Genomic DNA, 25,983 nt, shown 5'->3' with positions numbered 1-25,983 from the left:
TCTGCACTAGCCTACCAAGTTCTTGGAAGGAACTGCATCATCAGCATGCAAGAAATTTGAGATACTCCATCCATCATCATTCATCACCAACGCCATCCCTCTCTTCATTACTCGTGTTTTTACTTCTCTCATCACCCCATCCATATATATATTGTACAACCATGGGGATCTCACACAACCTTGTCGCACGCCCACACTGATCGTGAACCATTCACTTAGATGCCTATTAACCCTTACACATGCTTCGCTACCATCATAAAAACTCTGGACGGCATCTAGTAGCTTACCATCTACACCGTACATGTGCAAAACTTTCCACAATCCCTCTCTGTCTACTTTGTCGTATGCTTTTTCCAGATCCATGAATGCCATAAACACCTTATGGTCCTTCTCACAAGCCTTCTCTGCTATCTGTCTCACTGCAAATACTTGAGCCAATCCTCCTCTGCCACTCCTAAAGCCACCCTGTTCATCACTCACTAGGACTTCTAATATCTCTCTTACTTTCTGTATAATTATTCTTCCATATACCTTCCCTACCACACTCAATAAACTTATGCCATGATAATTCTTGCACTCACTTCGCTCACTCTTTTTTTTTTTTTGTACAAGGATACAATCACAGCCTTTTTCCACTCTCCAGGCATAGTTTCAATCATCCATGCCTTCTTACATATCTCCAAAAAGCACTTCATTCCACTCTCTCCACTACACTTAAACATCTCTACATGCACCTCATCAACCCCAGCTGCTTTCCGAATTTTCAGCCGCTTCACAGCACTCTTCACCTGTGCGAGTGTCACGTCTTCTGGCATTGCATTCCATCTCTGCACACCCCCAAAACTAATCATGTTTACAGCCACTCTGCTCTCTCTATTCTCATTCATCAAGCTTTCAAAATATTCTTTCCATCTGGGTCTTACTTCATCTCCATGGGTTAATTATCTACCACCTGCATCCTTCACACCATCACATTTCTTTCTGTTTTCGTCTCTACATTTCCACACCTCTTTCCAGAATAACTTCCTATTATCAGCGTAGTTCGCATTCATTTTCCTTCCCAGATCATCATTACCTCCTTTTTCCCCGCCACTAGTCTCTTTATGTGCTTCTTGCTCTCAATATACTCAGTTCTTATTTCAACTGAACCCTTATTCTGTAACCACTTTAGCCACTTCCTCTTTTCCTTCACCGCACTCTTAACCTCCTCATCCCACCATGCCGTACCTTTTTTCTTTGTTGTTAATCTTGCCACACCACATACCACTTAGGCATTCCTAACTAAGCAATCCCTGTATGCAGTCCACAGGCTGTCCAGATCCAATTAATTCCAGTTCACTGATTTTAACTCGTCCTCAACTTTGGTCCTGTAATCATCTGCCATTTTTTTTATCCTCAGCTTCTCAACTTTCAGTCTTTCTCCCTGACTGCTCCTCTCTCTCTTGATCAATCTCACTCCTTTCGGCTTGATCTTGCATACCAGTCATATGATCTGACAGGCCTCCACATCATCCTCTCATGGCCATCGTATCAACAACCATTCCCATCATCGACCTCTCTACGAGCACGTAATCAATCAGGCATCTTTCAACACGATCCCCGTTTCCTCTACACAATGTATATATATATGTGCATCTTTGTGTTTGAAATAAGAGTTACAAATGCACAAACTCCTCTCCTGACATATATCCTTTAGTCGATTGCCATTATCATTTTCTCCGGGTACTCCATAACAACTCATTTTGTGATCTTCAGGACCAGTGCCTACTCCATTCATATCCCCCATCACGATCACTTGATAGCTCCTGGGCATTTCTTTCACTGCTTCACCCAGCTTATCCCAAAACCTGTCTTTCTCTCTACCGCTCCTGTCCTCACACAGTGCATATGCTACAATTACTGCCACTTTCACCTCTCAGACTTGAACTTGACATACATACACCTCGAGCTGACACATTTGTAGTCTCTCATTCCACTCTGCCACAACTCATTCATCAACAGAGCAGCTCTTGCCTTCCATCTTCCTCTCCCATTAATTCCCGATCTTACACATTTCACACCCTCCCACTCCTTCACTTCGCACCCTTTCCTCTTCGTTTCACACAATGCCATCACAGCATATCTCACACTCATGAACACATTTACCACTTCCACCCTCTTGCTCTCCTCATTCACACCTCTCACATTCCACATGGCCACACGAGTGTGTTGGGCCGTCCGAGGCTCTGAAATGACTGTCATGGTTAAATGATTTTGATAGGAGAATCTGGGGGACACTCAACCCTGCCAGAAACCCCGGTTATTTGGTTACCACTCAGCATAGTAAATGGTTTCCTGGGTACAGGAAACCATTTGGCTTGTCACTTAGTGTAGAGCTCATATGGCATCACTCTATATTGAGTGAGTGGATGATGGGTGCCCCCAGCTACCACTAATAATGATAATGATAATAATAAATAATCGCAGTTCAGTGAAGGGTAGGGGATAAGTGGAGGAGTGGAGACAATAATGGGCTTTAATCTGGGGGGGGGAGAGAGAGAGAGAGAGAGAGAGAGAGAGAGAGAGAGAGAGAGAGATGGACTTACAAAAAAAACGACTTACGAATGACTTTTAAGAACTATTTATTTTCGTAAGTTGGTGACTGCCTGTAGATATACTTATTTATTTATTTATTTTTACGTGTCAGACTCTGGGCAAAGGCTTCAGGGTCTATATCTCGGGGACAGCAACCTATCCCAAGGCCCAGTAGTCCTCCTACACCTCCATATGTCACCACTTTGGCGCTAACACACACCATCCATAATGAATACATGCTAGGGCTGTTTCATACAGGACTGGAGTATTGGTATATTTTTACGACATGTTGGCGGGTCATCTGGTAGATCACGAAAGTCTGCTTTTTAGGGAAATTCAAATCCTTAAACTGTTCCCTGCCCCAGCCGGGATTCGATCCTGCGTCTTTTAGGACTGCAGGCAGCCTCTCTACCGATTCAGATATATACAGTATATATATATATATATATATATATATATATATATATATATATATATATATATATATATATATATATATATATATATATTCCACGTGACATCACGGGTCAAGTGACTTGTTTACAGCACCATACTGGACGGCAAATTGTCGGACGTCTAGAGTGAGAGAATTGCAGATTCCACAATGGTATTCTGCTATAGTACCTTTAGCTGTAAGACATGACAGAGAAGTGGAAGTGGGATAAACTTCTGCCGGTTTCCAGCCAATGAAGAAAGGCAATAGTAGTGGATAGCTGCCGTGAAGAGGGAGAATTGGCAGCCAACGGCCTACATCCAACTCTGTAGCATCCATTTCATATCAGGTGAGCAACCCCCCACCCCCTCCAACACCATCCCCATCTCCCCCACCGCCACCCAACCACCTCACACACATCCCCACCCTGCCTACACACCCCCACCACCCTCCCACTGCCACCCCAACTCCCCCACCACCACCCCCACCCCTCACTCCAACTCTCCAACAACCCCCTACCTCCCACTTTCGAACCTTCCACCCCCACACCCCCAACTTAGTAGCCCCCCAGCCCACCACAATAACCCCCACCACCACCCAACCCTCTTCCCCTCCACCCCCTATGTGTCCCACCCTTTACGACCCATCCCCAACCCTCCCCCAAACCCTCACCCCCCACACGTCCACCCCCCAAACCAACCCTAATCCCACCCTCCACTGCCACTGAAACCCCCCATCCTCCCTCCATCTCCTTCCCCCACTCCCATGCCCCTACCCTCCACTTATTCATCAGCTACTAGATTTTCAGTCTTTGTATACAATCCCTCTCCTCTTGGCCCCACATCAATAATTTACTGATTACCAAGACGATTTACATGTACTGTATGTCAATTCCAGCTAGATATATTACACATATTTACCTTGAGGGATGTCCTGGTGAACTTTCACGGGGTGTTCACCAAATAGTGATAGGGATCGCCATATCTGAGATCTGGTTTCAGTCTCCCGTACTTGAAACGGGTGAATTTCTCCCTAGATATGGTGTAAGCGTCCAGCCTCAAACACTTTATCTTGTTCCTGTACAGATCTTGGTGGCGTTGATCCAGATTTCTGCATATATCAGACAGTTCAATTTCTGACAGCCCTGTCTGGACAGCCACTACTGCGAGGAGTTTGCCGTCCAATATGGAGTCGTAAACAAAACCACGTGATTCCTGTGACGTCACTGGAAGTCTCTCTCTCTCTCTCTCTCTCTATATATATATATCTCTCTCTCTCTCTCTCTCTCTCTCTATATATATATATATATATATATATATATATATATATATATATATATTGTTACGAAACAGAGAAAGATAATGTACACTTTAAGTGAGAATACTAAAAATCACTACTGTCCTGTAAAGTTCCAGGTTCAAAACAAAAGAGTTAGGTAAAATTACAAGTTAAAGTTTAATGCTCAAACTAACAACAAAACATTCAGGACTCATAAGGATAATGTAATGGCAAATAAACAGGTTAAATATATGGTTAACTGCAATAGCCTCTATTAACACGAAATTAGCAAGAGTAAATTTATCTAAGTCAGCCCTGATAAAATGAGAAAACCAGATAATACTCAGTGAATGCAAGATATATTATTACAGATACAAAAGATTATTACCACTGGCTGACAATATGAATTACAAAAACTTTACTAGGCCTACGAATCAACACCTTATGCTATACAGTACAAGAACAAAATGCAATAACACTTATACTCAAATTACACAGCTGCTAGATAGCTGGAGACTTCCTGAGCATTCACAATAATAACAACTGTACAGGGGAGGACAGAGATGTGAGCAAAATGAAGAGTAGATTTAAGTGGCAATTAATGCACAGACTGAGCTCATTATATAGGGGCCGGCAGAGCTTGATACAACTTGTAAGAAGGACGCACAAATGAAGCCATAGGGGACAAAGAGTTGACAATCCTGCTCTGAACAACAGAAAGAACGAATTACACTACTATAAGGGTAGAAGGGGGGAGTGGGGTAGAACACGCTCGTGATCAAACATGCAGCATATTGTACGTTAGAATTACACAAAGGATGATGAAATCATAGGCTATGTAACACCTCCCCACAAAGAAAAAAAGAAATTTACAAAGGAAATTTCTTATTACTCTAAAACAATCTGTCTAAAGTCTAGATAAGCAATCTGCAATAACATTTTCTTTCCCCTTGACATGTTGTATGTCTAATGAATACTCCTGAAGAAGTAGACTCCATCTTGTCAATCTCTGATTTTTATCTTTAAACTTACTAATGAATTTCAGTGGGTTATGATCGGTATAAATGACTTTGGGGTCAAAACCAGAACACAAATAAAATGAAAAATGCTGTAAACCCAAAATCAAGGCCAAAAGCTCTTTCTCAATAGTTGAGTAGTTCTTTTGAGGTGGAGTGAACTTCTTACTGTAATAAGATACAGGGTGTTCAATACCCTGATCATCCTCTTGCAGCAAAACAGCCCCAGCTCCTGTATCACTTGCATCAACAGCCATCTTAAAAGGCTTTGGCAAAATTTGGAGTAGCGAGCACTGGCTGACTTAATAGGATAGCTTTAAGTTTGCTGAAAGAGGATTCACAGTTATCGGTCCAGACAAATTTAACTCCCTTTTTCAGTAGGTCTGTAAGTGGTGATACAAGAATTGAAAAGTTAAGAACAAATCTCCTGTAATAACCTACCATTCCCAAAAATCTTTGTAGCTCTTTCCTACTTTTAGGTCTGGGAAGATCACTTATAACCTGAACCTTAGCTCCTGGTGGTGCAACATGTCCATCACCAATTACGTACCCAAGGTACTGAACTTTAGCTTGACCAAACTCACACTTTGATAAATTAGCTACAAGATTAGCCTGAACCAAACGCTCAAGAAATTTACTGACATGGCATAGGTGATCTTTCCAGTTGCCACTGAAGATTAATACATCATCAATATAAACAACACACCCTGCCAAACCCTCTGTTACAACATTCATGAGCTTCTGAAATGTGGCTGGTGCATTCTTCATACCATATGGCATTACAGAACATGCAAAAGTCTTTCCTAGTGTTACAAAACATGAGATCTCCCTAGCACGTTCAGTCATAGGTACTTGCCAGTATCTCTTTAACAAATCAAACTTACTTATGTACCTAGCCTTTCTGATCTTGTCTATGCAAACTTCCACGCGAGGGAGAGGGTAATTGTCTGTTTTGGTTATCTGATTAACACATCTGTAGTTGATGCAAAGCCGCTGTGACCCACCTGGCTTAGGGACTAGAGTGACAGGAGAACTCCACTCGCTCTGACAGGTCTCAATCATCTTTTGGTCCAACAGGTAGCCAAGCTCCTTCTGGATGAGAGGAGCTTTCACTGGGTTCACACGGTAAGGAGGCAATTTAATTGGCTTTGCGTCTCCAACATCGACATCATGCATCAACACAGTGGTTCTTCCTGGAGTGGCACGGAACACTTGCGGGTACTCCTGCAGTAATGCCAAAAACTCCTGCCTTTCCTCGGGAGGTAGATGAGAAAGCTTAGTCTGGAGATCATTCATGATATCAGGATTCTTCCCCAAACTATCACTCAGGCTCATGCTGCATTGGAGAACTTCACTTCCAGACTCGGGTGGAACAGCTACAGTGCAGACTGGGTTATTTTCGTCCCGCCTGGGATATAACTTTAGCATGTTGATGTGACAAAGTTGCTTGTTCTTTCTACGATCTGGTGTGGCGATGACATAGTTGATATCACTGAGTTTCTTCTCCACGAAATAAGGACCACTAAACTTGGCTTGAAGAGGTTGCCCATGCACCGGTAGCAGAATCAAAACCTGATCTCCTGGCTGAAAGTGGCGTAACCTGGACTTCTTATCATACCAAGTCTTCATCTTCTCCTGAGCAGCTCCTAAATTCTCTCTCGCCAGCTGTAAAGCAGTGGACAGCCGTTCTTTGAACTTCATCACATACTCCAGCAGGTTGACGTCATCTTCCTCCGACAGCCAGCATTCCTTGAGTATCTTAAGGGGTCCTCTTACTTCATGGCCAAACAGTAGCTCAAAGGGTGAGAAGCCCAGTGATTCATTTGGAGATTCTCTTGCGGCAAATACAACGAATGGAAGACCTTTATCCCAATCTTTCTGATGTTCTAAACAGTATTTCTTGAGCATCGATTTGAGTGTTTGATGATATCTCTCCAATGCTCCTTGGGTCTGGGGATGGTAAGCTGAAGACGTGATCTGGATGATGCCCAACTCTTTCAGAGACTGCTTGAAAACATTTGACATGAAATTACTTCCCCGGTCTGACTGTACCTCCTTAGGCAGACCAAACTTTGTGAAGAACCCTAGCATTTCCTTAACCACGTTCTTTTCCTGAGATATTTCTAAGTGGAATGGCTTCAGGATAACGAGTAGCCATATCAATCAGGGTCAACACATAAGAAAATCCTGAAGAAGTCTTAGGAAGAGGGCCTACAATATCCACCAACACACGGGTGAATGCCGCCTCAAAAGGAGGAATGGGAACTAGAGGTGCATCCTTTTCGGTCTGATTACACTTCCCCACAACTTGACAGGTGTGACAAGACTTACAATACCAGGAAACATCCCTGAAGATACCTGGCCAGTAGAAGTGTTTCAAAATGCGTGCCACAGTCTTCCTCACTCCAAGGTGTCCTGCCAAACTGGAATCATGAGCCACTCTAATGATATCCTGCCTACAAACACGAGGGATGACAACTTGATGTACAACCTCCCATTCACAGATGGCTGATGCTGTTGGGGGTCTCCACTTCCTCATAAGTACTCCTGACTTTATATAATAACAAGTAGAAGCACCAGCTGACTCTTCCTCACTGCAAGCAGAGTTAGCTAGACCTTTCAACTCAGGGTCAGCAACCTGCAACTCAACCAACTCTTGACGAGACAAATTATCAACACTACGGGGTACTGCCTCATCTGGTGAGTGATCCAAATTAGCAAGAAAAGTGTCAGCTAGGATAACATCATCATCATCATTATCCTCTAAGTCACCAGTAACTTTAGACTTAGCCCTAGTGACAGCACATGCAGAGAACACATCAGGGACATCACAATCCTGGGTCGCAGCCACTGGCTCACTAGACAACTGAGGAGCTGGACACACTTGACTTCCACCAATATCATTTCCAAGTAAGAAAGTTACACCTGACATTGGGAGTGTCTCAAGCAACCCAACCATAACGGAACCATTAACAAAACCAGACTCTAAATTCACTCTGCACAGAGGGACAGAGAAGTAATTATTCCCTACACCTTGTAAGATTAAAGCTTCATCAGAGGAATTAACATTAGAGCCTAGAACACTGGTCAGCATAAGGGATTGGCAAGCACCTGTATCACGATATATTTTAACTGATTTCCTGTCATTACTGTCCAGAGGACTGACAAAACCATCAGACAAGAAATTAGCACATGAACTCTTGAGACTGTCACCCACGTTACTGCTCAAAAGAGGAGCTCCATCATGAGAATTTAATTTACCCCTCAAAGCAGGTTCAGTTAACTCAGTTAAAGAATTCTGGGAACTCTCAAGGGTGGACACTAGACCAATTGACTAAATATTTAAAGATTCCTTTTTGTTTACATCACGCTGTCTCCTGAGACATTTCTCCTTAGTATGACCAAGCTTACTACAACAAGTACATTTACTTTTCTGAAATCTAGAGGTGAAGCTGGTATTTACTTCCTGAGAAACATCATCTTTATTCTCTTTCCTGTTACCTGTACTGTGAGTAGAGGCAACGTACTTACTCTCAGCTTTCCTTTTTTCTGTAGAATATCTCTTGTGAGTGAGAAAATATTCATCAGCTAAAACTGCAGCATCAGACAAATTATCTATTCTTTTCTCATCAAGATATAGGCTTACATCTTTATTAATACACCTTTTGAAGTCCTCCAGCAAAATCATCTGCTTAAATTTGTCAAAATCAGAATCCACATTCTTAGAATTTAACCACTGCTCTAATAGATCTTCTTTGATTTTTGCATACTCAACATGGGACTGCTTATCTTGCTTATAAGTTGTCCTAAATTTTACTCTATAGGCTTCAGGAACAAGCTCATAGGCCTTAAAAATCAAGCTCTTAACTACATCATAATTATCAGATTGATCCTGAGGCAAAGATGCATAAGTTACTTGAGCTTTAACGGTGAGAACAGTTTGAAGGAGTACTGGCCAATACTCTTTGGGCCAATTAAAACCTGCAGCTACCCTCTCAAACAACTGAAAATACTTGGTTAAATCAGAATCATTAAAAGGAGGGACAAGTTTAACATTTTTAGCCACATCAAAATCCTCAGAGCTAGATGATCCAGTTCCACCTTGTTTCATGCGATACTCATGGTCTGCCTGAATCCTAGCTAGTTCAATTTGTGCCTGAGCCTGTGTCTGTGCCTCCTGAATACGAGCCTGAGACTCAGCCTCCTTAGCACGTGCCTGAAATTCAGCCTCCTTAGCACGAGCCTCCTGCAGGACTAGCTGTAACTTAGCTATTTCAATCTGCGTTTGCTCATTTGGAGGAGTTACATTAAACAAGCTTTCATTAATCATGTCGACAATTTGATCTTTAGAATGATGAGAGCGAACAACAATTCCCAATTGTTGAGCAACAAGCTTAAGTTCATTCTTTGTTCTGTTTTCTACATCACACACTGTTTGCACATTTGACAAAAAATCTTTGGCTTCATCAAGCGTAGTAATAGTAGACATCATGAATAAATCACAGTCACAAAATATCAAGCAATATCCTTATGATAATATCCTGAATATCCTGATAAGAGGTCGTCAAATTTATGATACGAAACAGAGAAAGATAATGTACACTTTAAGTGAGAATACTAAAAATCACTACTGTCCCGTAAAGTTCCAGGTTCAAAACAAAAGAGTTAGGTAAAATTACAAGTTAAAGTTTAATGCTCAAACTAACAAGAAAACATTCAGGACTCATAAGGATAATGTAATGGCAAAAAACAGGTCAAATATATGGTTAACTGCAATAGCCTCTATTAACACGAAATTAGCAAGAGTAAATTTATCTAAGTCAGCCCTGATAAAATGAAAATACACTGGGTAATGCTCAGTGAATGCAAGATATATTATTACAGATACAAAACATTATTACTACTAGCTGACAAAAAGAACCCTACATGAATCACAAAAACCTCACCAGGCCCACACAATCAACACCTTATGCTATACAGTACAAGAACAAAATGCAATAACACTTGTACTCAAATTATACAGCTGCTAGATGGCTGGAGACTTCCTGAGCACTCACAATAATAACAACTGTACAGGGGAGGACAGAGATGTGAGCAAAATGAAGAGTAGATTTAAGTGGCAATTAATGCACAGACTGAGCTCATTATATAGGGGCCGGCAGAGCTTGATACAACTTGTAAGAAGGACGCACAAATGAAGCCATAGGGGACAAAGAGTTGACAATCCTGCTCTGAACAACAGAAAGAACGACTTACTCTACTATAAGGGTAGAAGGGGGGAGTGAGGTAGAACACGCTCGTGATCAAACATGCAGCATACTGTACGTTAGAATTACACAAAGGATGATGAAATCATAGGCTATGTAACACCTCCCCACAAATAAAAAAAGAAATTTACAAAGGAAATTTCTTATTACTCTAAAACAATCTGTCTAAAGTCTAGATAAGCAATCTGCAATAACATTTTCTTTCCCCTTGACATGTTGTATGTCTAATGAATACTCCTGAAGAAGTAGACTCCATCTTGTCAATCTCTGATTTTATCTTTAAACTTACTAAGGAATTTCAGTGGGTTATGATCGGTATAAATGACTATGGGGTCAAAACCAGAACACAAATAAAATGAAAAATGCTGTAAACCCAAAATCAAGGCCAAAAGCTCTTTCTCAATAGTTGAGTAGTTCTTTTGAGGTGGAGTGAACTTCTTACTGTAATAAGATACAGGGTGTTCAATACCCTGATCATCCTCTTGCAGCAAAACAGCCCCAGCTCCTGTATCACTTGCATCAACAGCCATCTAAAAGGGCTTAGCAAAATTTGGAGTAGCGAGCACTGGCTGACTTAATAGGATAGCTTTAAGTTTGCTGAAAGAGGATTCACAGTTATCGGTCCAGACAAATTTAACTCCCTTTTTCAGTAGGTCTGTAAGTGGTGATACAAGAATTGAAAAGTTAAGAACAAATCTCCTGTAATAACCTACCATTCCCAAAAATCTTTGTAGCTCTTTCCTACTTTTAGGTCTGGGAAGATCACTTATAACCTGAACCTTAGCTCCTGGTGGTGCAACATGTCCATCACCAATTACGTACCCAAGGTACTGAACTTTAGCTTGACCAAACTCACACTTTGATAAATTAGCTACAAGATTAGCCTGAACCAAACGCTCAAGAAATTTACTGACATGGCATAGGTGATCTTTCCAGTTGTCACTGAAGATTAATACATTATCAATATGAACAACACACCCTGCCAAACCCTCTGTTACAACATTCATGAGCTTCTGAAATGTGGCTGGTGCATTCTTCATACCATATGGCATTACAGAACATGCAAAAGTCTTTCCTAGTATTACAAAACATGAGATCTCCCTAGCACGTTCAGTCATAGGTACTTGCCAGTATCCCTTTGACAAATCAAACTTAATTATGTACCTAGCCTTTCTGATCTTGTCTATGCAATCTTCCACGCGAGGGAGAGGGTAAGTGTCTGTTTTGGTTATCTGATTAACATATTTGTAGTTGATGCAAAGCCGCTGTGACCCACCTGGCTTAGGGACTAGAGTGACAGGAGAACTCCACTCGCTCTGACAGGGCTCAATCATCTTTTGGTCCAACAGGTAGCCAAGCTCCTTCTGGATGAGAGGAACTTTCACTGGATTCACACGGTAAGGAGGCAATTTAATTGGCTTTGCGTCTCCAACATCGACATCATGCATCAACACAGTGGTTCTTCCTGGAGTGGCACGGAACACTTGCGGGTACTCCTGCAGTAATGCCGAAAACTCCTGCCTTTCCTCGGGAGGTAGATGAGAAAGCTTAGTCTGGAGATCATTCATGATATCAGGATTCTTCCCCAAACTATCACTCAGGCTCATGCTGCATGGGAGAACTTCACTTGCAGACTCGGGTGGAACAGCTACAGTGCAGACTGGGTTACTTTCGTCCCGCCTGGGATATAACTTTAGCATGTTGATGTGACAAAGTTGCTTGTTGTTTCTACGATCTGGTGTGGCGATGACATAGTTGACATCACTGAGTTTCTTCTCCACGAAATAAGGACCACTAAACTTGGCTTGTAGAGGTTGCCCATGAACCGGTAGCAGAATCAAAACCTGATCTCCTGGCTGAAAGTGGCGTAACCTGGACTTCTTATCATACCAAGTCTTCATCTTCTCCTGAGCAGCTCTTAAATTCTCTCTCGCCAGCTGTAAAGCAGTGGACAGCCGTTCTTTGAACTTCATCACATACTCCAGCAGGTTGACGTCATCTTCCTCCAACAGCCAGCATTCCTTCAGTATCTTAAGGGGTCCTCTTACTTCATGGCCAAACAGTAGCTCAAAGGGTGAGAAGCCCAGTGATTCATTTGGAGATTCTCTTGCGGCAAATACAACGAATGGAAGACCTTTATCCCAGTCTTTCTGATGTTCTAAACAGTATTTCTTGAGCATCGATTTGAGTGTTTGATGATATCTCTCCAATGCTCCTTGGGTCTGGGGATGGTAAGCTGAAGACGTGATCTGGGTGATGCCCAACTCTTTCAGAGACTGCTTGAAAACATTTGACATGAAATTACTTCCCCGGTCTGACTGTACCTCCTTAGGCAGACCAAACTTTGTGAAGAACCCTAGCATTTCCTTAACCACGTTCTTTGCTGAGATATTTCTAAGTGGAATGGCTTCAGGATAACGAGTAGCCATATCAATCAGGGTCAACACATAAGAAAATCCTGAAGAAGTCTTAGGAAGAGGGCCCACAATATCCACCAACACACGGGTGAATGCCGCCTCAAAAGGAGGAATGGGAACTAGAGGTGCAACCTTTTCGGTCTGATTACACTTCCCCACAACTTGACAGGTGTGACAAGACTTACAATACCAGGAAACATCCCTGAAGATACCTGGCCAGTAGAAGTGTTTCAAAATGCGTGCCACAGTCTTCCTCACTCCAAGGTGTCCTGCCAAACTGGAATCATGAGCAACTCTAATGATATCCTGCCTACAAACACGAGGGATGACAACTTGATGTACAACCTCCCATTCACAGACGGCTGATGCTGTTGGGGGTCTCCACTTCCTCATAAGTACTCCTGACTTTATATAATAACAAGTAGAAGCACCAGCTGACTCTTCCTCACTGCAAGCAGAGTTAGCTAGACCTTTCAACTCAGGGTCTGCAACCTGCAACTCAACCAACTCTTGACGAGACAAATTATCAACACTACGGGGTACTGCCTCATCTGGTGAGTGGTCCAAATTAGCAAGAAAAGTGTCAGCTAGGATAACATCATCATCATCATTATCCTCTAAGTCACCAGTAACTTTAGACTTAGCCCTAGTGACAGCACATGCAGAGAACACATCAGGGACATCACAATCCTGGGTCGCAGCCACTGGCTCACTAGACAACTGAGGAGCTGGACACACTTGACTTCCACCAATATCATTTCCAAGTAAGAAAGTTACACCTGACATTGGGAGTGTCTCAAGCAACCCAACCATAACGGAACCATTAACAAAACCAGACTCTAAATTCACTCTGCACAGAGGGACAGAGAAGTAATTATTCCCTACACCTTGTAAGATTAAAGCTTCATCAGAGGAATTAACATTAGAGCCTAGAACACTGGTCAGCATAAGGGATTGGCAAGCACCTGTATCACGATATATTTTAACTGATTTCCTGTCATTACTGTCCAGAGGACTGACAAAACCATCAGACAGGAAATTAGCACATGAACTCTTGAGAGTGTCACCCACGTTACTGCTCAAAAGAGGAGCTCCATCATGAGAATTTAATTTACCCCTCAAAGCAGGTTCAGTTAACTCAGTTAAAGAATTCTGGGAACTCTCAAGGGTGGACACTAGACCAATTGACTGAATATTTAAAGACTCCTTTTTGTTCACATCACGCTGTCTCCTGAGACATTTCTCCGTAGTATGACCAAGCTTACTACAATAAGTACATTTACTTTTCTGAAATCTAGAGGTGAAGCTGGTATTTACTTCCTGAGAAACATCATCTTTATTCTCTTTCCTGTTACCTGTACTGTGAGTAGAGGCAACGTACTTACTCTCAGCTTTCCTTTTTTCTCTAGAATATCTCTTGTGAGTGAGAACATATTCACCAGCTAAAACTGCAGCATCAGACAAATTATCTATTCTTTTCTCATGAAGATATAGGCTTAAATCTTTATTAATACACCTTTTGAAGTCCTCCAGCAAAATCATCTGCTTAAATTTGTCAAAATCAGAATCCACATTCTTAGAATTTAACCACTGCTCTAACAGATCTCCTTTGATTTTTGCATACTCAACATGGGACTGCTTATCTTGCTTATAAGTTGTCCTAAATTTTACTCTATAGGCTTCAGGAACAAGCTCATAGGCCTTAAAAATCAAGCTCTTAACTACATCATAATTATCAGATTGATCCTGAGGCAAAGATGCATAAGTTACTTGAGCTTTACCGGTGAGAACAGTTTGAAGGAGTACTGGCCAATACTCTTTGGGCCAATTAAAACCTGCAGCTACCCTCTCAAACAACTGAAAATACTTTGTTAAATCAGATTCATTAAAAGGAGGGACAAGTTTAACATTTTTAGCCACATCAAAATCCTCAGAGCTAGATGATCCAGTTCCACCTTGTTTCATGCGATACTCATGGTCTGCCTGAATCCTAGCTAGTTCAATTTGTGCCTGAGCCTGTGTCTGTGCCTCCTGAATACGAGCATTTGCCTGAAATTCAGCCTCCTTAACACAAGCCTCCTTAGCCTGAGACTCAGCCTCCTTAGCACGTGCCTGAAATTCAGCCTCCTTAGCACGAGCCTCCTGCAGGGCTAGCTGTAACTTAGTTATTTCAATCTGCGTTTGCTCATTTGGAGGAGTTACATTAAACAAGCTTTCATTAATCATGTCGACAATTTGATCTTTAGAATGATGAGAGCGAACAACAGTTCCCAATTGTTGAGCAACAAGCTTAAGTTCATTCTTTGTTCTGTTTTCTACATCACACACTGTTTGCACATTTGACAAAAAATCTTTGGCTTCATCAAGTGTAGTAATAGTAGACATCATGAATAAATCACAGTCACAAAATATCAAGCAATATCCTTATGATAATATCCTGAATATCCTGATAAGAGGTCGTCAAATTTATGATACGAAACAGAGAAAGATAATGTACACTTTAAGTGAGAATACTAAAAATCACTACTGTCCCGTAAAGTTCCAGGTTCAAAACAAAAGAGTTAGGTAAAATTACAAGTTAAAGTTTAATGCTCAAACTAACAAGAAAACATTCAGGACTCATAAGGATAATGTAATGGCAAAAAACAGGTTAAATATATGGTTAACTGCAATAGCCTCTATTAACACGAAATTAGCAAGAATAAATATATCTAAGTCAGCCCTGATAAAATGAAAATACACTGGGTAATGCTCAGTTAATGCAAGATAAATTATTACAGATACAAAATATTATCAAAAATGACTGACAAAAAGAACCCTACATGAATCACAAAAACCTCACCAGGCACACACATCAACACCTTATGCTATACAGTACAAGGAAAAAAATGCAATAACACTTATACTCAAATTACACAGCTGCTAGATGGCTGGAGACTTTCTGAGCACTCACAATAATAACTGTACAGGGGAGGACAGAGATGTGAACAAAATGAGGAGTAGATCTAAGTGGCAATGATGCAGAGACTGAGCTCATTATATAGGGGCCGGCAGAGCCCCACACAACCCGCAAGAAGGACGCGCAAATGAAGCCACAGGGGACAAAGAGTTGACAATCCTGCTCTGAACAACAGAAAGAATGACCCACTCCACCACAAGGGTAGAAGGGGGGAGTGAGGCAGAACACGCTCGTGATCAAACATGCAGCATACTGTACGTTAGAATTACATAAAGGATGATGAAATCATAGGCTATGTAACAATATATATATATATATATATATATATATATATATATATATATATTTATATATATTATAAATACTGGGTGACCCAGAAAAACGTCCCACATTTCAAAGGTAAATGAAAAAAAATGGTGAAAGATAATCAAAATATTATTTGCACACATGAAACTTCATTCAATACAGTTTTTATTCATCATGTTTAAAAAGATGACATCCTCCAAATGGTGGCCGTCATTGTCTATACACGCTTGGAGGCGATTTCTGAAGGCTGCCATGGCTCGACGGGTCATGTCAGGTGGAACAGCGGCTATCTCCTGCTGAATAGCAACTTTAAGGGCTTCAAGCGTTTGGGGTCGATGAGTATACTCTCCTGATTTAAGGTAGCCCCACAGAAAAAAATTGCAAGGGGCTTGGATCATTGCAAGTGCTGAGGGAAATGTTTCCCGATCGGGTGATCTCATTGCATGGCAATGTTGGGTGGCCGGCCCGTTCCCCTGACCTCGCCCCTTGTGATTTTTTCTAGTTCTATCGCTTTAACTTGGAGTCTTTTCTTTGTTAATATCATAACTACTCCTTTTTTTTTTTTCTTTTTTTTTCAAGTTTCTGTCACTTATCCAAGTACTGAATCATTAAAATTTAAGGAGTCATTGGCAATCCTTTGGGTTAATTATCTTTATGTTAGATAAATAATATGAGGTTCCTTTTCTTTGGTATATTCTTTTATCTCTAATAATTTGGATACCATTCCATCTACATTTGAGTATATCAACTTAGTCATGTTGTCTACGTATTTGACTTTGGTTGAGTCTTTTTTATTTATTTAGGTTTTTATTTACCATTCAGTACCAGCTCCAACACTCTGGGGAACATTGTCCTTGAAGGCCAAGCAGGGAGGGGTGCATGAGAGAGAGAAAAGAAAAAAAAAAAATCGGTACCTTAGGGCATAGAAGGTATGGAACTCATCATCATTTCAAGCACAATAATAAACAATGACATGCAATGACACATACATGGTACAAAGTTGTTGCAGTAATTATCATTACATGTTTTGAGATGATGAAAGTGGTACATGGATACACACGTATGTATATACGTATGCATAGAGAGGCACATATGCATACATACCGGTACATATACGTATATATCTGTGCATATATGTATATATTCACGGACATGTAACCACAGGCATACTGTATGTACAATGAGAGACAATAGCCGTGTCGTGAAATTTGGTGAAAAACCTGAGACGACAAGCTAAACATGTGGTATATTCCAGTCTATCAAAAGGATGGTTGGTTGCACTGAGTTGCCATCTGGTCCATATGTTTGTTAATTTCAGAGATAAGATCAATCCATTAAGACTTTTGGACAGCCACGTTTAGGTTAGTATTATGATATGCTTCACCATCATTTTTCTCTTATTTGCTCTCATGTTTGCACAGTTGGTTTTCTGATAGATATATGTGTTATATCTATTTTCCTCTATGTGAGATAGGGGAGGGCGATGATGATTTGGACAGTAGGATGGTTCGGACATTTGATCTCCTGTAAAACCTATGGGGACAGTGAATGCAAGATTTTGGGAGAATGTGTTCATTTATTACCAAAGCTCATATGGCTTCCATTACAAGTGACAACAACTGTTGAAGAGTGAGCTCCTTTTTTGTGTTTATAAAATTCTTATGTAATTTTTTAGGTTTGTTTCGTAAGCTGTACCTCTATAAATATATCAAGAAGAAGAAGAAGAATAAAAACCTAGTACCAAAATCCAGCACAAAGCCGGATCATCGGCTACAAGTTGTATACACTGGGAGGGCCGGGAGCACAAACGTGACGTGGTAAAAGAAATGGGTCAATGGAAGAAGTATATCATATTACAGATAGGGCTACTGAAGTAGGTAACGGAATTAGGTGTCGGAAAGACGACCAATATAGGTAAAGAAAAACATGATATTATGGAAGGAAAAATAAGGTGATTCTCAGAGGAAGTCTGCAAGAAGGGCGGAACGTTGGAGGTGAGACAAGAAAGGAAAAGAAATACGTCGCTGGAAATTATGGTGTACAGGAAGGATGGTATTGCAATGAGTACAGAGAGGAGGGTAGTCACCAGACATCACTGAGAACGGATAAGTCCATTATGACCAATTCTGAGACGAGCTAAGGAAGTCTCCCACCCCCTATTACGGTGGCAAGGGGTCAGCCAAGGAGAAATAAAGGGTTTAACAACACGGAGTTTATTATTAGAGATAGATTCCCAACAAGACTTCCACCGGTGCTGAAGGAGGGAAGATAGGGCAGGAAGAAAATCAGAGACTGGAATGATGAGGGAAGGAGAGGCATCTCTGGCAACAGCCGTGTGAGCCAACGGATCAGCACGTTCATTGCCCGCGATGCCCACGTGTCCTGGGACCCAACAGAACTGGACTGTTTTACGACGAGAGGAGATACGGAACAACCATTCCAAGATGCGAAGAACTAAACGGTGAGAAGCAGAAGGTGACTGGAGAAGGAACAGAGCACTATATGAATCAGAGAATATCACAAATGAGGGAAAGAAGGCACGACAAATATACCGCAATGCAAACAAAAGGGCGTATAACTCTGCTGTTAGAACACTCGCATAAGCAGGAAGGCTAAAATGATCAAAGGTGTCAGGAAAGAGAACAGCAACCCAACACCCACAGGGTTTTTTGAACCATCAGTGTATAAAGGGACTGCAGAGGAATGGTGGGAGAGATGGTCGGAGAACAGGGAACGAAGAATGAATGAAGAAGAAATGAACTTGGAGTAAAGAAAAATGGAAAGACAGACGTGGGGTCACGGAAGTAGCCACGGGGGAAAAAGACATGCGCAGAAATAAAAAACATTACTAACAGTAGGGAAAGAGTGCGGGAGGAGAGTACAGGCTCGAACTGCAAAAGGTGGCTTGCTCCTAGGATGTGAGGAAAACGTGTGAAGTCAGGACTGGGAGGAAGTAGAGAAGAGGTATGAGGAAAACAATGCAACTTAGCATAGGCACAAAGTGAAAGTAAAGCACGACGGCGGAAAAGTGAAGGAACTCCTGATTCAGCCTAGAGACCAGTAGCACAGTTGGGGGGGGGGGAACCGATGCTAAAGCTCCCCCCCCCCTTTGACTCTGAGGTCGAAATTCCAAAAGGTGCCTAGCATCGTGGGCAACCATCACTGTTTCTGCCCATTCGTGGAAATAACATGGAAATATCTGACATTATTTCATACAGTTCCATGTTTCAACAGCGAATTAGGCTTGTATGTAGACATTATCAATTATAATTTACATTAATTACATTATCCGATATCCTGTTCTTCATAAGATTTGCTATCCACATGGGGTTAGAAGTACTGATTATTCGGTATTGGCGCAGATCCACACGTACAATAACGTCTATCATATATTACGACACAGAAAGAGACTAACTATGGGATCAAGATTCTAAAATGATAAAAATTATGGGGCTTAGCAACATAACTTAGTCAAGATTATCGTGGGTGAAATTCCCTAGTCCAAACTCACCGAGAGACGAAATAGCCAGCTACGAGCTCTACTCTTCCCAGAGTTAGAGTGAATGAGTTATACATCTGGCATTTGGCAGCCGATGGCGTATGCGCAGCGCATACGCAATGAATGCAAAGGGTCAGGATTTCATGCTACACCGGTGTAGCATGCAAATTTGACTCCCTTCGATGATTGTGACTCCTTGCTTTCATTGCGCATGCGCCGTCGGCTGCCAGACGTACAACTCATTTGCAGCAGAAGCCCTGCAGAGAAAGTAACTAGCGGGATGATTGGTTATTTCATACGTCAGTGGACTCGGGAATTATGCCAACCAATTCCATGCTGATTTCTCAGTTCAGTCCCATAATTTTTACCAGTTTAGACTTACTTGCCATTATAAGTCTTTTTCTCCTCTGAACCGTGTACAATGAACCTAATTCGGTGGGCCAAAATTAACTTAAAGACGAATCCTCAGTAAACAAAAGTAGCTGCTTGTTGGGAAAGAATGATTACCCACTGATATTTTCATTTTGACTGCAGTTATGACCCTATTAAAGCTATTACAAGAGATTTATGTGGCTTACATGTAGTTTCTTCGAAATTGTGTGTGAATGTGCAGCTGTTGGTGTAGACTCCACTGAGTTCCACAGCTGACCACCAAATAATGTTCCTGCAGCTTTAGTCTCTAGCTGCCATAGTGCCGCCGAGATTGGTGGTGATGAGCCCAAGGTGGTGTGCAGGTGAATCAGAAAAAACTGGAGCAGGTGTGTTCTTCTTTATTATGCCACAGAAAGATACGCCTATGACAAAAGAGATTAACGGAATACAGCGTCTCCCTCTGACAAGAGTTAAAAGTGATCTGCTGCCTCTCACTGCCCAGCCCTGAGAACCAGGACAGATCAACAAATTAAGAGATGCCACATCTTTCAGACACATAGAGATAAGTACATGAGTAGGTGTGAGTTACAACTCTACCATGCACATCATACATCTCAATACGGCAGTATTAACTGTATATGGTGTATTAACATACATATTTACCCAAAACTGAAATATATGCGGAATTTATATCCTTTCTCTCACCCTCCTTCACTCTCCCTGTATACATCTGAAAATGCTAGCCATAGCATGTCTAGCCTCTCATCTCTCTCCCACACCACACTCACAGTGAAGTTGTATTTGTTTTTTTTATTTCAACACTATAATACATGCCCATTAAATATGATATAAACACATCTACTGTATATATATATATATATATATATATATATATATATATATATATATATAAAACATGTACTGTAGAAATAGCGTGAGACACAACTCATTGTGGAAGTGATGACTTGGACCAGAACATCGCTTGGCCACACCTTTTCGACGTCCCCATCGACATTGTAGTCCTAACTACCGTGTAGCCTAACCAGTGTGTAGGCTTGCCAACTACTCAGGCAGATCCACTTGTAATCCGCGAGAACGGACCCATGGTTTTAGTGGGATTCTCCTTTTAATGCCTTTCAGATAACAGCCCCAAACACAAACAAAGGACAAGACCACAAGAAGTAGAAGACCAACGCCAGGACCAAAACAGGAAGGAGAAAGATATGAAGGATGATAGGACAGTACATATGGTTTTAAATCAGTCTTGTTCAGGTAACAAACTCCACTCCGTTTAACACATGAGACAGCCTGTTCACATTCAACAAAGAAACATTGAACGTAGTTAGAAAGAGTCGTAACTGGGATGAGAAATTCACCGACAAAGCTGGATGCTGCTTGTTAGGTAGAATTATCATTTCTTTACTGCGCAGCTAAAAAAAATCGGGCGCAACATAGTATCCGACTACCGTAAGGACCTGGTCTTGTGATGCACACGTTAGTGTTACATCCTCTGTCTCAGGAAAGAAGAAATACTGTTTTGCATGTACATGAGCATGGAAAACTGATTTCAGTTGGATGAGTTGGAAAGTGCAACGTTGTAGTGTAGAGGAAGTGCTCGTGTCCAACAAGGCCACCTTACACTCCTCTACCTCTGACAGCATAAAGACAAAATAGAAAGCAGGACATACATGGAAATCGAGAAAGGAAGCCTTACACTTCTCAAACTCATCCACAGTCGTTTCTGCTATATACCTTTTGTCACCAGACACAACCAACACTTCAAAATGACAAGTGTGTTGTTAGTGGTAGCAAAAGGGAGAGGAATGAACTGCCACCCATAGTATGTTATAGCATTCCTTATAGGTACCAATATCAGGATGCCATCATGGGTCAATTGGGCCTCCAATTGTGGACAATAATACTCCAGCTGATTTATACCAAAAAGTGGTATAAGTCCATGCTTCACCATAGCTACGTCAAGAGCATTGCTTAAAACATGAGTAGGAAGCAATAAAGCATTAACCCTATTGAAACTTGCACCGACTAAGCAATCCACCATATTGGCTGCATGCAACTCCAAAGCGGTGACTGACTCATCGAGAGCATGTAGGTATTCAGCGATTAACACTAAGTTAGTTAGGGGTGGTAGGTTAGTCTGGATATTGTTCACAGTTTCTACGAGATGGCTGGTAGTCACAATTATCTCGTTAGCCATGTTAGTGAACTCACCTAGATGTTCACACATGTATACGATTAGCCTGTTATTTGCCTTAGCTGCCAGTGCCAAATCATACATCTGTCTGGCCAATTGCATTACGTCCTTGTCTAGCGCCGTACCAAAGAGCTTTTGACACAGGATACCTAGAAAGTCCACAAGTCCTTTCATAGTACGTGCATGGACATGCTGGGAAAGATCAGAATCTGCATTAGGTAAAGCGACATGCAGTTTAGTAAGCGTGTCCAAGAGCCTTTCTATATGTTCAGTCTGAAGTTCGACTAATCCAAGCAAAGCTTGTACGAAAGCTTCACTGTTCAAGTCCATCAGCTGCTGTTTCAGGTCAGGTGACTTCCCTATTTCCATTAGCTGTTGTTTCAAGTCGTGTGACATCCCCGTCTCCAACATTTGGTGTTTTAGGTGAAACAATCCATCAAAAGCACGTTTAACAGTGTCTGGAGCTCAGAGATAGTCATCCATCAAGTAGTGCACTCAGACTGCATCCTCTACCACCACGACTTCTCCTATAGTAGGACTCGTCTACGTTTGCGGCTATGGTGTGGCCCGCACCTGTGTACAGTGTTGCCACGTTTTCTATACCGTTCTCTCTCTCTCTCTCTCTCTCTCTCTCTCTCTCCTGGCGGGAGATGTGAGCCACCCTGAGTACTTTTGATTCTTTTATAAGTTGTTTATAATTGTGCTTTCATTTGTTATTTTGGTTTTGTTATATTTAGTGATATTTATCATTTTTTGTATACGGCGACAGATGACCGTTATCTCTCTCTCTCTCTCTCTCTCTCTCTCTCTCTCTCCTGGCGGGAGATGTGAGCCACCCTGAGTACTTTTGATTCTTTTATAAGTTGTTTATAATTGTGCTTTCATTTGTTATTTTGGTTTTGTTATATTTAGTGATATTTATCATTTTTTGTATACGGCGACAGATGACCCGTTATTGCAGTACCATGATTGATTTTCATTCATTCATTCTCTTTCCCCTTCCTCCATCTCTCTCTCCACACCACCCCTGAGGTCAAGGCCACCGACTGGGTGTGGAAGTGTTGCCGCTCGCGAGTGAATAATGTTTTTTTTTTTTTTTACTTCAGTATTGGCATATGCCTACTATTTTGTCCTACATATTAGCTTATGATTATAAATGTGATTATTCCTCGCCCTTAAAATTACGGTAAAAGCCAGTAAATGTGAGCATTTTCCCTAGCAACACCTGTACAAGCTATCGTTGTGTCTACGGAGGGGTACGTACTTTACCTTAGGCCAGACTGGATGTGTCAGTGCTGCCACTCACAAGAATAATATGAATTATTTCTTTTACTTTGGATATTGGCATATTTCTTCTTTTTTTTTTTCAGGCTCATTCTCTTATATCCATAACTGTAATATTATTACCCACCCTAAAACTACGCTAAAAAAACATTAAAAGTGACTACAATTTCTTTTAGCAACACTGTACAATATGAATGCCATGTTTCTGTGTTACTGTATTAATATTTTAGGCATAATAAGATTACTGTTGATTCATCCATCAAAATACTCAAATGTAAGTTTTATTCATCTGAACTTATCGTATTTGTGTTGCCTTGTACATAAATAGCTTCCGTTTCACATCGCAAGTTGGGGAAACGTGGCACCATTGTACACAGATGCGGGCCACACCACAGCCGCAAACGTAGGCGAGTCCTACTATAGTGAGCTCTTCAGTGCTCCTGGCATCAGCACAGTCGTGTCCGTGTCCTTTGTCGTTCCATAGGTCCACCCCAAGCAACACGAGAGGAGTACAAGCCACATCCTCATTTCTGCAAGAGAAGATACTCCCTTAATCGCCCTTGCTGTGGGATCGTAGTGTGCTGTGATACTCTTGGACAGGGACAGGTACAGACGACGACATAGGCTGTGACGAAGACAAAGGGGACAACACATCAGACGATTGGTTAGTTAGGCCTAGCTCTTGACTTGCTGGCTTGATCCTGTCAGCATGTACTACCTCCTGACTTCCACTCGCACCATTCCTTATTCTATAGGTATGTCCATGAACTCTTTCCATACTTGCACATGGCCCACGGAACTTAGTGCTGAGCTTAGAAGTTCTTTCAGGAGTCTGGACCATCACCTTCTGGCCTACCTCCAACGTCTTTTCTTGACTACCCTTGTGTTGTTTCGCCATCATCTCCGCTCTTGAGGCTTCTAGTCTTTTCCGTACTTCACTATGTATGCATTGAAATTTTGCAAGTTGGACCTTGTAGTAATCCTCGAGATTGTATACTGGAGCAGGAGGTCCAGCTAGCAAATCGTAGGGCAACACTTTCTCTTCTCCATAGAGGATGTAATGAGGAGATTTCCCAGTTGACGAATTGTCTGAGGAGTTTATCGTAGCGCTACATGTGGTAACCAATCTTGCCAGCCATTCTCCATCAAGTTGATCGCTGGTCTCAGGACTTCCAATATCTTCCTGTCTGTCCTCTCTACAAGGCCACTGCTCTTTGTACTGTAAGGCGTAACAAAGGCTTGCTTTACCCCATACGTACGACAGACTTCCTGTAACACCTGGTTACGAAATTCACTGCCATTATCACTGAGCAATACCTTGGGTGTAGAGTATAGACAAATCACTGAGGTTACAAAAGTGTGCATCACTTCCTTTGCAGTTTTCGTCTGTAAACGTGCTAAAACAGTGAATCGTGAAAAATGGTCCACTGCCACCAACACACAGAGTGAGCCTTGATGACTTCTTGGCAACGCCAATAGATCAATGGAGACTGCATCCCTACGTTTTTCCGGTAGGGGATACTCCAAGATGGGAGTTGGAGGTCCAGTCGTTCCTCGTATTTCTGCACATTTGACACACTGACTAACGTGGGCTTCTATGTCCTTCCTCATGGTCAGCCAATAGTACTTCTTCCTTGCCTCATATATGCATCTGTCGCATCCGGGATGACCCACTTGAGGTACGTCATGAACCAAGTGTAACACGGCTTCCTGTAGAGTAGCAGGAACAACCAACTGATACACAGTGCACCTCCCCGGTGGTTTCTTATACAAGAGACCTTGTTGAAGGTGGAAGTGAGTCATCGGTACCGGAAGTTCAGGTAGACAAGTCTCATCGCTAGACTCCAAGGCATAGATGACTTGAGACCACATCACATCCTTACGTTGTTCCACCTTTTACCATGTCTGGGGAATACCCAGTGAAAGGGACATCCTCAGATATGGCAGCAGCAATGTTTCTACTCAGCGCATTGGCAACTACATTTTAACGTCCCGGTAAATATCTGACTTCTGGGTCAAACTCCATTACCTTGCTGTACCAATGTGCACCGTGCAAGTTCTTCCTTTTGAATAAGTCACGTATGGGTGCATGGTCAGTTAAAACAATTATCTGGTAACCAAAGATGATATCCTGGAAATGCCCTAATGCCCACACGACTGCTAATGTCTCCAAATGTGTTGCCGAGTAATTCTTTTCTGGGGGTCTTAGTGCCCTACTGGCATATGCAATGGTGTGCGCTTTGCCTTGCTCATCCTTCTGCTATAACAACGCTCCCAGACCCGAACCTGAGGCATCCGTGCATAGGTAAAAAGGTTGGCTATGATCAGGAAATGCTAACAAAGGTGCTTCAGTCATGGCTTTCTTG

This window comes from Coenobita brevimanus, chromosome 37 (genome assembly GCF_032717465.1).
Source record: "Coenobita brevimanus isolate Jiangsu-jjx chromosome 37, ASM3271746v2, whole genome shotgun sequence".
Taxonomy (NCBI): Eukaryota; Metazoa; Arthropoda; class Malacostraca; order Decapoda; family Coenobitidae; genus Coenobita; species Coenobita brevimanus.
Note: the sequence above shows the minus strand (reverse complement) of the source record.